Source organism: Heptranchias perlo, chromosome 9 (assembly GCF_035084215.1).
Source record: "Heptranchias perlo isolate sHepPer1 chromosome 9, sHepPer1.hap1, whole genome shotgun sequence".
Lineage (NCBI taxonomy): Eukaryota > Metazoa > Chordata > Chondrichthyes > Hexanchiformes > Hexanchidae > Heptranchias > Heptranchias perlo.
This window is the reverse complement of record NC_090333.1, coordinates 58,281,419-58,294,169: the sequence shown is the minus strand read 5'-3', so window position 1 is coordinate 58,294,169 and position 12,751 is coordinate 58,281,419. Positions and strand designations below refer to the sequence as shown.

Genomic DNA, 12,751 nt, shown 5'->3' with positions numbered 1-12,751 from the left:
CCCACATCACTCCTACCACCCTGCTGGAGCACAGTTTGGAGGACATGTGTGAAACCTTGTAAAGCCAGTGCTAGTGTATCTGCCTGCCAGTTTAAGGTGGCAGAAAGTTGCTCACCCTGAGTCTGAAGGGCCGTTGTCAGGGCCTCAATGGACTCATTGGTGAGCTGTGCTTGAAGCTCGATAGAGGCTAGCCTTCCCTCCATTGCAGACAATCTTGCACTTACCCGCGACACTATCTCACATCCCTGTGACAGTATCTCAGAGATCCCCTCCTGTACCTGTGCCACCATTCCACTCATGCAGGAGTTGGACTCCTCCATCCTCTGCGCAATTGTGGAGAGTGTGCGTGGCACCTGTTCCAGCACCTCGTAAATGTGCTGCTGCCCCTCGATCATTCTCCTTTTAAAGGATGACCCCCAGGGTTCAGCATCTGTGTCCAGCTGAGCAGAGCCTGGAGAAGAATGCTGCCACCGAGGCAGACTCTCCACAGCTGCCCCTGCCACCAATGTCTGCTCGTGCTCACATGTGTGGTGACTTACCATGTGCAACCCTAACTAAGTGAGGACGGGGACCCACCGAAGTGTGTGTATCTGCACTGGTGGATGGCTCCCTTAGATGTGACGGTGCCCCCTCAGAGGCCGGCAGGTCCTCTGAGGAATGGCCCTCCACCGTCACAACAGTTGCTGAAGGCCCTGTAAGAGAACAGAAGGCAATATTAAGCATGATGACAAATGTTGAGGTGCTGAAGATGGCAAGGCATGTTAACATCATTTGCTATTGTGAGTGCTGAATGTTAAAGTTCTGTCACCAGCTGTTTGTCGGGTGGCAGTCTCGGCGTCCCCGACGGACAGGCACTCGAGGGTGCAGCTCAATTCAAGAGCCTCCTGCTCCGCATCTGTGAGGACGACCTGATGTTGCAGCCCCCCTCCGATCTTCGCCCTCTCCCGTGCATTCTGGGCTCTCTTCTCCTTTAAGGGGAGAAAGTAGAGAGGCATGAGCGAGGGATGATGACGTGGCCAACTGCTGAATGCCTTGGTTTGGGTGAGGCTGACTGTGAAAGAGATGCATCTGAGGGTGAGTATGAGACAGAGCCATGACGTATGAGGATTGGGTTGAGTGGTAGTGGCGGGATGAGTACTGGGGAGGTGAGTAAGTGCAGGTTAGTTGAGGATGAGCTTTGAGTGGGTGTGAGGAGTGATGTGATAGAGTAGTATTAGCAGTGCCGAAGGAGTTGTGGGGTGGGGGTGGTGATGTGGAAGACGGAGTGTAGGAGAATGAGTAAGTGTACTCACTTTGGCTGACTTAGTTAGGTCATTGAAGCACTTACTGCACTGTATCCAGGTGCGCGAGACGTTGCTGCTACTGCTGACCTCCTCTGCCACTTCGAGCCACGCCTTCTTGGTGGCAGAGGCAGGCCACTTCCTCCCATCCGCTGGGTAGAAGATCTCTCTCCTCCTCCTCACCCCATCCAGTAAGACCTGGAGTGAGGCATGATTAAACCTGGGGGCAGCCTTTCCCCTGGGCTGCTCCATGGTGCTGTGTGGTTCTTTGCTGCAGGATAAGTCATTGCAGGACTGCACCTTTAAATAGGGCTCCTCCAGCTGACAGCCTGTGATGTGGGTGCGCAGTCCGCCTGCTGCGCCGGTTTCCAACGGAAAACCCGGAAGCCACGTTAATTGGCTTCAATTTACCCGCGATTGCGTGGGGAACGGACGGATTTTACTGGGCGTGTTACCCCGCTGCCAACCCGCCTCCCTGGTAATATCGGGGCCTTTGTGTCAGACCCTCCAAAATAAAAGGGTCTGAGTGCGCTTTCACCTTGCGGGCTCCAGTATAACAGCTGGACTCGACATAATGGCCCAGAAGTTGCTGGGAAAGTAACGGCGAGTTTAATGCAAACGTTGTTATTAGTATGTAAATAGTGCAGCAATTTGTGGAAGAGATATCCTGTGAATTGTCATATGGTGCGAAAACAAGAGCTCCTGGTCAACCTCCCCGAGAGTTTCAAAAAATTGTTGCATTTGCGCAGTACATACAAGTTAAACTTGCCGCAGAAAGTTAGGACTGGTAGTTAACTACATAAGGACCCTTTTAATGATGAGATTTATGTTCCTACAATGCCACTCAACCTCTCTGGCCCAGAAAGAGAACAACCGAAACTGTGGAGTCTCATTTCTGCGGTTGTAAGTTGTTCTTAGAGGTTTTTAAAAAAATTTAATTTAAAATTTTAATTATTTTTCCTTTCTGTCGGTTTTAATCCAATCTTTTTTCCCCTCTCTTTATTTTTCTTTTTGTACCTAATGTGACTCTAATTCACCATATTTCCTTCTCCGTCGATCACTTTCTTTTTTTCTCTATCCATAAATCTCATTGGTTAAGGAGATAGACTGTTGGCCCTGTCGTTCATCAAGGTCTCAGATGCCCCATCGAAGGCGCTGGAAAACCGTGATCAGCTCGCACTTCCAAAAATTTGCTGTACAAAAATTTTTTGAGCTGAAGGATGAGGAAAATAATCTAACTAACAGGACATGCCATGCTCCAGCAAATTCTGACCATTACGGTGAACTGCAATCAACCTAGTTAATGTGCAAGTTCAAACTTTACCCCTTCCCCAGCTTGGGTTGCTGGACCCATACCACTGTTTGGCTGAATGTATGAGCAGGTGAGATAGATTAACAACACCAGACATTCAGGTTTTCTCTGAAGGCTGAAACATCACTGCAGAACTTTAGAGGACAGATGTTCCTGCCCTCCTCTGTTTCAGTGCTAGACAGGAGCTGTGCATCCAAAGTCCAGTCCCAGGATCACAGTGGTTTACTGTACAGGCCATTTACATGGCCTGGTCCACCCGCAGTAAAGGTCCATGCCCTGGAAAGGCCTAGTCATGGTGGAAGGCGCAGAAAAACGAGGCATTGTTGTACATAGGGCCTTGAAGATTAGGATCTCCTGGCTGCCGATCCCTGTCTACTATCTCCTTGAGCATCTGGAAACTGTACAAGAAAATAACTTGTTAAAAAGAGATCCTTTTTTCACCTCTGGCCTTCAACCTATCTCTTACCATCACTGGCTTTTTATTGATACTACCATGGTCTTCACTGCTCTGAATTCTCCTCTTTTGCTCCTCATAAACTCCAAGTATCCTGTCCCACACAGCCTTCCTCCTTTCTGCACCTCTTTGTGTTGAAATCAAGACTCAGCTTGTGAGTGGCCTCAGCTTTCCAGCCCTGTCCAACCAGTTTTCCAGTGAATCCAGGGCACACATAAGGACACGCTTCTCCATACTCCAGCCTTCCTCCCTTGTTTAGAGCGCAGGCCCGGCAGCATAAAACAGCCCACCCATATATGGGCAGGCAGATGCAAAAATCATAGTAAATCATGGCCTCTACTGTGTTTACTGTCATTTTCACTGTTCAAACTTTGGACGCAGGAGCCACCTGTTTGGCCCATTGGTCCATTGCTTAGTGATCGAGAGACGGAGGGGGAAACGTTCTACTTGCAGCCAGAGCTTGTGCAAATGCTCAGGGAATACTGCTGTGCACAGCCCAAGAAGCGGATTAGAAATGTGTTTAAAAATATGCAGTTTTACAGGCTACAGGAAGGCTACCTTCATCTTGGGGCTGTGGCGACCCTTGAAGACGGATGGGTGAAAACACTGCTTTTTTGTTGGTGGGACTCCCTGATGGAGGCTGGGGAGCCTATCTCCAAATCGTTGGTGACTCTGAAACTAGAAAGTCGGGAGGGGGCATGTCTGTGGCAGGCGGAAGTCACCTCCATCCCGGAGGTGCACCTCGATAGAGGGGACAAGGGGCAAAGGCCTAGGCCAGTGCCTCTTACTCTAACTCATTCTTTACCAGGACCTTAAACAGCCTTTTCTCATGATGTGGAGATGCCGGTGATGGACTGGGGTTGATAATTGTAAACAATTTTACAACACCAAGTTATAGTCCAGCAATTTTATTTTAAATTCACAAGCTTTCGGAGGCTTCCTCCTTCCTCAGGTAAATGTTTACCTGAGGAAGGAGGAAGCCTCCGAAAGCTTGTGAATTTAAAATAAAATTGCTGGACTATAACTTGGTGTTGTAAAATTGTTTACAATTGCCTTTTCTCACACATTTTTCCATTCCTCCTACAATTTACAAGCTTTTGAAAACCAAGCTTGCTGTTAGATAACTACTGCTTACTTACCACCTTTTTCCTAGACTTTTCTGTCTTTGTATAATTATGCACTACAGACCTTGGCCTTTTACCTAGGTTTTTCAAGTGAGAAAAGTGATAGCAAGAACTTTGGGATTTCAGAGGCAGTGAACCACCAGACTGCTATTACTTGGTGGGTGTGAGTGAATGGATAAATGCCATCACATTCATTTAGTACAAGCACCGCTTTAATATTGTTATAACTGCAACATTAGAAAAATCTATGCAGCTATAACAATTACTAAAGTTATATGTTAGATTTGCTGTAGTTGCAAATGTTTAATGTACTGTTTGCAGATGGCAATCTGTGTAGGGATTTGTTTGTGGTTATACTGCCTGTCAGTATTTAAGAAGCCTCTCCCTCCAATGTAAAGATTTAAAGAGAACACTAGGGCCAATTTTCCAAAACGTCAGCCACTGATGGAAGTGGGGAAATGAGGCCTTTCCTGCATGTATCTGATTTCCCAACTGGTGATTTTGTAGGTAAAAATTAGATCATGCTACCAGCATTTAGGGTCTCATTTAAATAGAATAGCTATTTGAATCAAATCCTTTGCCTGAATATCCGACTGCAGACGATGGATTACCCATTGATGTGTTGCAGTTTTAGATGGGCGCATCTGGGATCGTGAGGCCTTGCCTGCTCAAGCAGGCAGCAAAAGGTCGGCGACAAAGTTATCAAATTTTTTTTTGCCTTTTCTGGTAACTTTGCCACATTTTACCCCATGCATTAGTTATTTTTGCTGGAGCCTGCTATTTTTGCATTTTGTTTTATTTTGCTGTCAATGCTCTTGCTTCAATATTCTTGGCTGCTGCACATGTAAATGGCACCATACAAAGTAACGAGCATGGACATACCCCATCAGTTTCTGAGTGTGCTGGATGTTTCAGATGAGGATTAGGAGTTCATGAGGTGCTACCAAATGAAGGTGCAATTACACCTCATGTAAGGAATCTTACAACACCAGGTTATAGTCCAACAGTTTTATTTGAAAATCACAAGCTTTTGGAGGCTTTCTCCTTCGTCAGGTAAAAGCTTGTGATTTTCAAATAAAACTGTTGGACTATAACCTGGTGTTGTAAGATTCCTTACATTTGTCCACCCCAGTCCATCACCGGCATCTCCACATCACAATTACACCTCAGGCATTTGTCTATACCGGTCACTGCACTGAGACCCATGCTCATAGATCTTTCCACAAGACAGACAGGTTCTGTTTTCACCTTCTCCACTTCACAAGACAGTTGCCACACAGTCATACCATCTGCTGAAAATTCTGGAATAGGGAAGTCTCTTTGTAGAAATGAACGTTACTTTGGCATGAAGCTTTCACCCTACTGGATCCTTCCAAGCTACCCAGGGACATTTACCATATCATAAGTGTGTTTAGAAGAGCACAGTTCCCACCACCTTTATCACTTTTCCTGTGGAAAGGATGCGCATCTTTCACCAGGTGGTAGGTGAAGTGTCACAGATGGCATCCATGTGACCATCAGGGTTCCTCAGATCAAGGATATGGTTTACATACAAAGAAAGAGTTTGTACTCAATGTTCACGTTTTATCTGGTCACAGAAGTATCATTATGGTCGTTATCTTGAAATGAGCTCTAATGCCATCAGCAAACGGCAGTCCATGGTGGCAGCATTTTTGGAAGGAGAAGAAATGGGGAATGGCTTTTAGGAGATTGTGGATAACCTCTGTATCCATTGTTGCTGACCCCACGAAGAAACCTTTTAATAGCTGAGAAAGACTTTGAGCTGGAAGTCTGAGCACCTGTTTGCTATCCCACTTCCATCACCTTCACCTCCAAGAGAAGTGTGCCATCCAACTTCAGCTCAATGAAAGCTTGTGTGCAAAAGCTTGTGTATAATGCTTAAAATGCTACCATCCTCAATGGGTTCCACGAGAAACATTTGCAACAGAGAATAGCGCAGTTCCTACCACCTTGCTCCTGATTACCAGCAAATGACTTCTTCATTTGCAGCCTGGTGGCAGGAACTTGGGTGACTATATGGACTCAATCAATGACATCCTTCAATGCAACTTACACTAGTGTTTTACTGAAGGATGGTCTTCAGCCTCAAATAGAGCTACCTTTCATGCAGCTCCTACAGCAGGACTTCCAACTCTTCAGCATAAAAAAGAGCAGTGTTGCCTACATACCTTTTCTGTTCCATTGTGACCAATTACCCTACTTTTCTGTCCCTTTTAATGATTACCTGCAGTCCTTTAAGAGTTGCTCCCTTGCTAGATTTTCCAATTCCCCAGCTAAATGTCCCACAGGCCAAGCTCTAAGGTGTTCCTGAACATCTAAGCCCTAGTAAAATTGAAGTCAATGGGAATCAGAGGGAAAACTCTCCAGTGGCTGGAGTCATACCTAGCACCAAGGAAGATGGTAGTGGTTGTTGGAGGCCAATCATCTCAGCCCCAGGACATTGCTGCAGGAATTCCTCAGGGCAGTGTCCTCGGCCCAACCATCTTCAGCTGCTTCATCAATGACCTTCCCTCCATCATAAGGTCAGAAATGGGGATGTTCGCTGACGATTGCACAGTGTTCAGTTCCATTCGCAACCCCTCAGATAATGAAGCAGTGCGTGCCCGCATGCAGCAAGAACTGGATAATATCCAGGCTTGGGCTGATAAGTGGCAAGTAACATTCACGCCAGACAAGTGCCAGGCAATGACCATCTCCAACAAGAGAGAGTCTAACCACCACTTCTTGACATTCAACGGCATTACCATCGCCGAATTCCCCACCATCAATAGCCTGGGGGTCACCATTGACCAGAAACTTAACTGGACCAGCCACATAAATACTGTGGCTACAAGAGCAAGTCAGAGGCTGGGTATTCTGCAGGGAGTGACTCACCTCCTGACTCCCTAAAGCCTTTCCATCATCTACAAGGCACAAGTCAGGAATGTGATGGAATGCTCTCCACTTGCCTGGATGTGTGCAGCTCTAACAACACTCAAGAAGCTCGACACCATCCAGGACAAAGCAGCCCACTTGATTGGCACCCCATCCACCACCCTAAACATTCACTCCCTCACCACCGGCACACCATGGCTGCAGTGTGTACCATCCACAGGATGCACTGCAGCAACTCGCCAAGGCTTCTTCAACAGCATCTCCCAAACTAGTGATCTTTACCACCTAGATGGAGAAGGGCAGCAGGCACAAAGGAACAACGCCTGCACATTCCCCTCCAAGTCACACCCCATCCCGGATTGGAAATATATCGCCGTTCCTTCATCGTCGCTGGGTCAAAATCCTGGAACTCCCTACCTAATAGCATTGTGGGAGAACCTTCACCACACGGACTACAGCAGTTCAAGAAGGCGGCTCACCACCACCTTCTCAAGGGCAATTAGGGATGTGTAATAAATGCTGGCCTTGCCAGTGACGCCCACATCCCATGAATGAATTTTAAAAAAACATGTAGTCTATTCAAATTAGGGGGAGGGACTTCCAGCCGAAAATTGGGCCAGGTAGCCCTCTGCACAGCAGGTGCTCTGCCCCATTTTTCTAATTTCAGGAAATCAGGGCTTCTAAGGGTAATTTTTCAACTGCTTCAGAAAATCATGTGCAGCATGGGTCTAAATTACCAGTATGCACTCCCTGAAGGCAAGGTTCGCATGAATGCAAAGTCAGAAAATTAGCCCTGTAAGTGCTCATTTTTGACTTCGGCAAGGTCAGGGCTGCACTTGCTTGTGCCGACAGTGGGAAAGGGTGGCCTTGCAAAATTAAGGCAAGTTCCTCTTGTTTATTTGAATGGATTCCCTGCGCATGAGAAATTCACGCAGGGGGTCAGGCCTGGAAGCTGGTTTGCTGCAAGTTGCAAAATTGAGTGAGCTAGCAGTGTTAAAAAAATGCTACTCATACTTAAAAGGGAATTGCCTATAATTGCTCTGCTGAAGTTTTAACAGAATTGGAAAGAGGGGAGTGTCAAAGAGTGCTTTTAGTAAAGACTCCTTGGAGATATTGCTGCAGGAGGTAAAGTGAAGGACGGTGGCACTATTTGGTGGCAAAGGGCATCCATCTGTAAAATCCCAGAGCAAATTGCATAGATACAGCAAATGAATGCAATCTTCCAGGAACACCATATCTGGGAATATATGTGGAAAAGTTCAGTGGTGCAAGGAAAAATGCCAAGTAAGTATGTGTGTGTTATGTACTCTTCCTTCATACAAGACATGCACCCAATGTAAACGTTCATCTGCTGCACCCTCAGGGAAATAAACTGCAAAGCTTATCTATTTATTTTTGGAACAATCTTGGATTAGCTGCAATAGCATCGCAGGAAAAGGTACTGATGAGGTGGCTTCTGCTCAAAGTGACTAGTAGAAAGAGGGATGAGGTCCTGCAGGCAGAGTTTAAGGAGCTAGGAAAAAGATTAACAAGCAGGACCTTAAGGGTAGTAATCTCCGGATTACTCCCAGTGCCACGCGCTAGTGAGTATAGAAATAGGAGGATAGAGCAGATGAACGCGTGGCTGGATAGATGATGCAGGAGGGAGGGCTTTAGATTCCTGGGGCATTAAGACCGGTTCTGGGGGAGGTGGGACCTGTAGAAGCTCAACAGGACACAAAAAACTTCCCAGAAATACTAGAGAACCAAGGATCTGGCGAGAATGAGGAACTGAAAGAAAGTAGTATTAGTAAAAAATATAGTACTCGAGAAATTAATGGGACTGAAAGTCAATAAATCCCAAGGATCTCATGATCTACGTCCCAGGGTTTTGAAAGAGGTGGCTATAGAGATAGTTGGTGCACTGGTTGTCATCTTCCAAAATTCTATAGATTCCGGAATGGTTCCTGCAGATTGGAGGGTAGCAAATGTAACCCCACTATTTAAGAAAGGAGGGAGAGAGGAAACAAGGAATTACAGACCTGTTAGCCTGACATCAGTGGTAGGAAAAATCCTAGAATCTATTATAAAGGATGTGATAACAGGACACTTAGAAAATAATAATAGGATCTGGCAGAGTCAGCATGGATTTATGAAAGAGAAATCATGTTTGACAAACCTATTGGAGTTCTTTGAGGATGTAACTGGTAGAATAGATAAGGGGGAACCAGTGGATGTGGTGTATTTGGATTTTCAGATGGCTTTCGATAAGGTTCCACACAGGAGGTTGGTGAACAAAGTTAAAGCACATGGAATTGGGGGTAATATACTGGCATGGATTGAGAATTGGTTAACAGACAGAAAACAGAGAGTATGAATAAACGGGTCTTTTCAGGTTGGCAGACTGTGACTAGTGGGGCACCACAGGGATCGGTGCTTGGGCTCCAGCTATTCACGATCTATATCAATGATTTGGATGAGGGGACCAAATGTAATATTTCCAAGTTTGCTGACGACACAAAACTAGGTGGGAATGTGAGTTGTGAGGAGGAAGCAAAGAGGCTTCAAGGGGATATAGACAGGCTAAGTGAGTGGGCAAGAACATGGCAGATGGAATATAATGTGGAAAAATGTGAAGTTATCCACTTTGGTAAGAAGAACAGAAATGCAGAGTATTTTTTAAATGGTGAGAGATTGGGAAATGTTGGTGTTCACAGGGACCTGGGTGTTCTTGTACATGAGTCACTGAAAGCTAACATGCAGGTGCAGCAAGCAATTAGGAAGGTAAATGGTAAGTTGGCCTTTATTACAAAAGGATTTGAGTACAGTTGTGAAGATGTCTTACTGCAATTATATAAGGCCTTGGTGAGACCACACCTGGAGTATTGTGTACAATTTTGGTCTCCTTACCTAAGAAAGGATGTACTTGCCATAGAGGGAGTGCAACGACGGTTCACCAGACTAATTCCTGGGATGGCGGGATTGTCATATGAGGAGAGATTGAGTAGACTAGTCCTGTATTCTCTAGAGTTTAGAAGCATGAGAGGTGATCTCATTGAAACATACAAAATTCTTACAGAGCTCGACAGGGTAGATGCAAGGAGGATGTTTCCCTTGGCTGGGGATTCTAGAACCAGGGGTCACAGTCTCAGAATAAGGGGTAGGCCATTTAGGACTGAGATGAGGAGAAATTTCTTGACTCAGAGGGTGGTGAATCTTTGGAATTCTCTACCCAAGAGGGCTGTGGAGGCTCAGTCATTGAGTACATTCAAAACAGAGATCGATAAATTTCTAGATATTAAAGGCATCAAGGGATATGGAGATAGTGCAGGAAAATGGCATTGAGGTAGAAGATCAGCCATGTTCTTGTTGAATGGCGGAGCAGGCTCGAGGGGCCAGATGGCCTACTCCTGCTCCTATTTCTTATGTTCTTAGGTATATCTTCTCACTCCAGCCAAGCGCTCAAAGGATTGATAAAGTGCCCGAGAGGAAGCAGGCTCTGTCAGCTACTGTGCTGTTGCACATGGCTACAGCTATTGCAGGAGCAACATGTTTCCTGCATCCTGTGGTTCAAGGCCACAGCTATCCCAATAGGGCCACACCACCCAACCTCAATCTGCCATTAGTTATTCCTCCCACTCAAGGAGCACACAGACACAGCCTTCGGTTAGGAAATAGGATAATGAAAGTATCATGGCTGCCCCCTGAATAATGGATATTAACATGCAGGATCACATTCTGTGGTCTGAAACTACCTGCGTATTTATAGAGTGTTACCCCCTCCTAAATGTATGCATTTAGGTTGACATGGAGCCCTGATGGCCAAATGGGTTTCTTCTATTAACATATTCGACTCTTGGGAAGACTGCCACAGGATAAAAGCCCTCTCTAGTCGGTGTCTCTTTTCTACTAGGAAAGTGGCATTAATCATTTCCTTTATTTAAGAATGAATTGCAGATTGGCTTATCTGGCAGATATTCCCTGTGATGGCCTGGAAGGATCTTATTGTACAAATCGGCCTGCAGCAAGTAAAATAGTACAATCACACTCTCTGCAATGAGGTGGACCTATGCCTACCCAGTTGGAGTGGCGTGATCTGTGATCTGTAAACATGGATCCTTGGGTATCGATGGCAGTGAAAATGCCCTATGATGTTGTTGGAACTGAAGATGTGTGCCCTCATGAATTGGACCTTATTTAATTCATGCTGCACTATGGGAACAGCCAAAATTATTACCATTCTCCCAACTTTGGTAGCTGCAATTTGTACTACAGGGGTTTGTAACAAAACTCCAGGAAAATGTACCTTGGCAAATTGAAGGTTTCAACAATAAAACAAAAAAGTTAGAGGGAAATAAAAGTATCCAAGATGTTGGATGCGCAAGTAGAGAAATGCTTACTGCCAAAACCATTTAACAAAATAACACCCTTGCTTCAAGAGAGATATTCCAAAGCAGACCATGTCTGTTTGCCCTGTCATGCATCCATTTTACATGGACGAGGTGTGTGCTTGAAGCACAGCCTCATTCAAAATCGTGAAATTCAGTATGGGACCTCAATTCCCTATATATGTCAATTAAATGAAGCTCAGCATGCCTGTCGCACAGCCTCGTTCAGCTCCCCCTAAGTTCATACATTGGGTATAGAGGACACTTAGAAAATATCAACGGGATTAGACAAAGTCAACATGGATTTATGAAAGGGAAATCATGTTTGACAAACCTACTGGAGTTTTTTGAGGATGTATCTGGTATAATAGATAAGGGAGAACCAGTGGATGTGGTTTATTTAGATTTTCAGAAGGCCTTTGACAAAGTCCCACGTAAGAGTGTGCAAAATTAAAGCACATGGGATTGTGGGTAATATACTGGCATGAATTGAAAATTGGTTAACAGACAGGAAACAGAGATTAGGAATAAATGGGTCTTTTTCGGGGTGGCAGGCAGTGACTAGTGGGGTAACGTAGGGATCAGTGCTTGGGCCCCAGCTATTCACAATATATATCAATGATTTGGATGAGGGAACCAAATGTAATATTTCCAAGTTTGCTGACGACACAAAACTAGGTGGGATCGTGAGTTATGAAGAGGATGCAAAGAGGCTTCAAGGCAATTTAGACAAGTTGAGTGAGTGGGCAAATACATGGCAGATGCAGTGTAATGTGGATAAATGTGAAGTTATCCACTTCGGAAGGAAAAACAGAAAGGCAGAGTATTATTTAAATGGTGATAGATTGGGAACCTGGGTATCCTTGTACACCAGTCACTGAAAGCAAACATGCAGGTGCAGCAAGCAGTTAGGAAGGCAAATGGTATGTTGGCCTTCATTGCAAGAGGATTTGAGTATAGGAGCAAGGATGTCTTACTGCAGTTATACAGGGCCTTGGTGAGACCACACGTGGAGCATTGTGTGCAGTTTTGGTCTCCTTACCTAAGAAAGGATATACTTGCTATAGAGGGAGTGTAGCAAAGGTTCACCAGACTGATTCCTGGGATGGCAGGACTGTCGTATGAGGAGAGATTGGGTCGACTCGGCCTATATTTACTTGAGTTGATAAGAATGAGAGGGGATCTCATTGAAACATATAAAATTCTGACAGGGCTAGACAGACTGGATGCAGGGAGGATGTTTCCCCTGGCTGGGGGTTCCAGAACGAGGGGTCACAGTCTCAGGATACGGGGTAGGACATTTAGGACTGAGATGAGGA

General features: G+C 45.4%; 1 protein-coding gene across 2 annotated transcripts in view; it reads left to right on the top strand.

Annotated features, from left to right (window-relative positions):
- Nucleotides 1–12,751, top strand: part of LOC137325433 (zinc finger protein GLIS3-like) — a 194,703-nt gene that overhangs the window by 166,925 nt on the left and 15,027 nt on the right. The gene's annotated exons all lie outside the window — the stretch shown is intronic.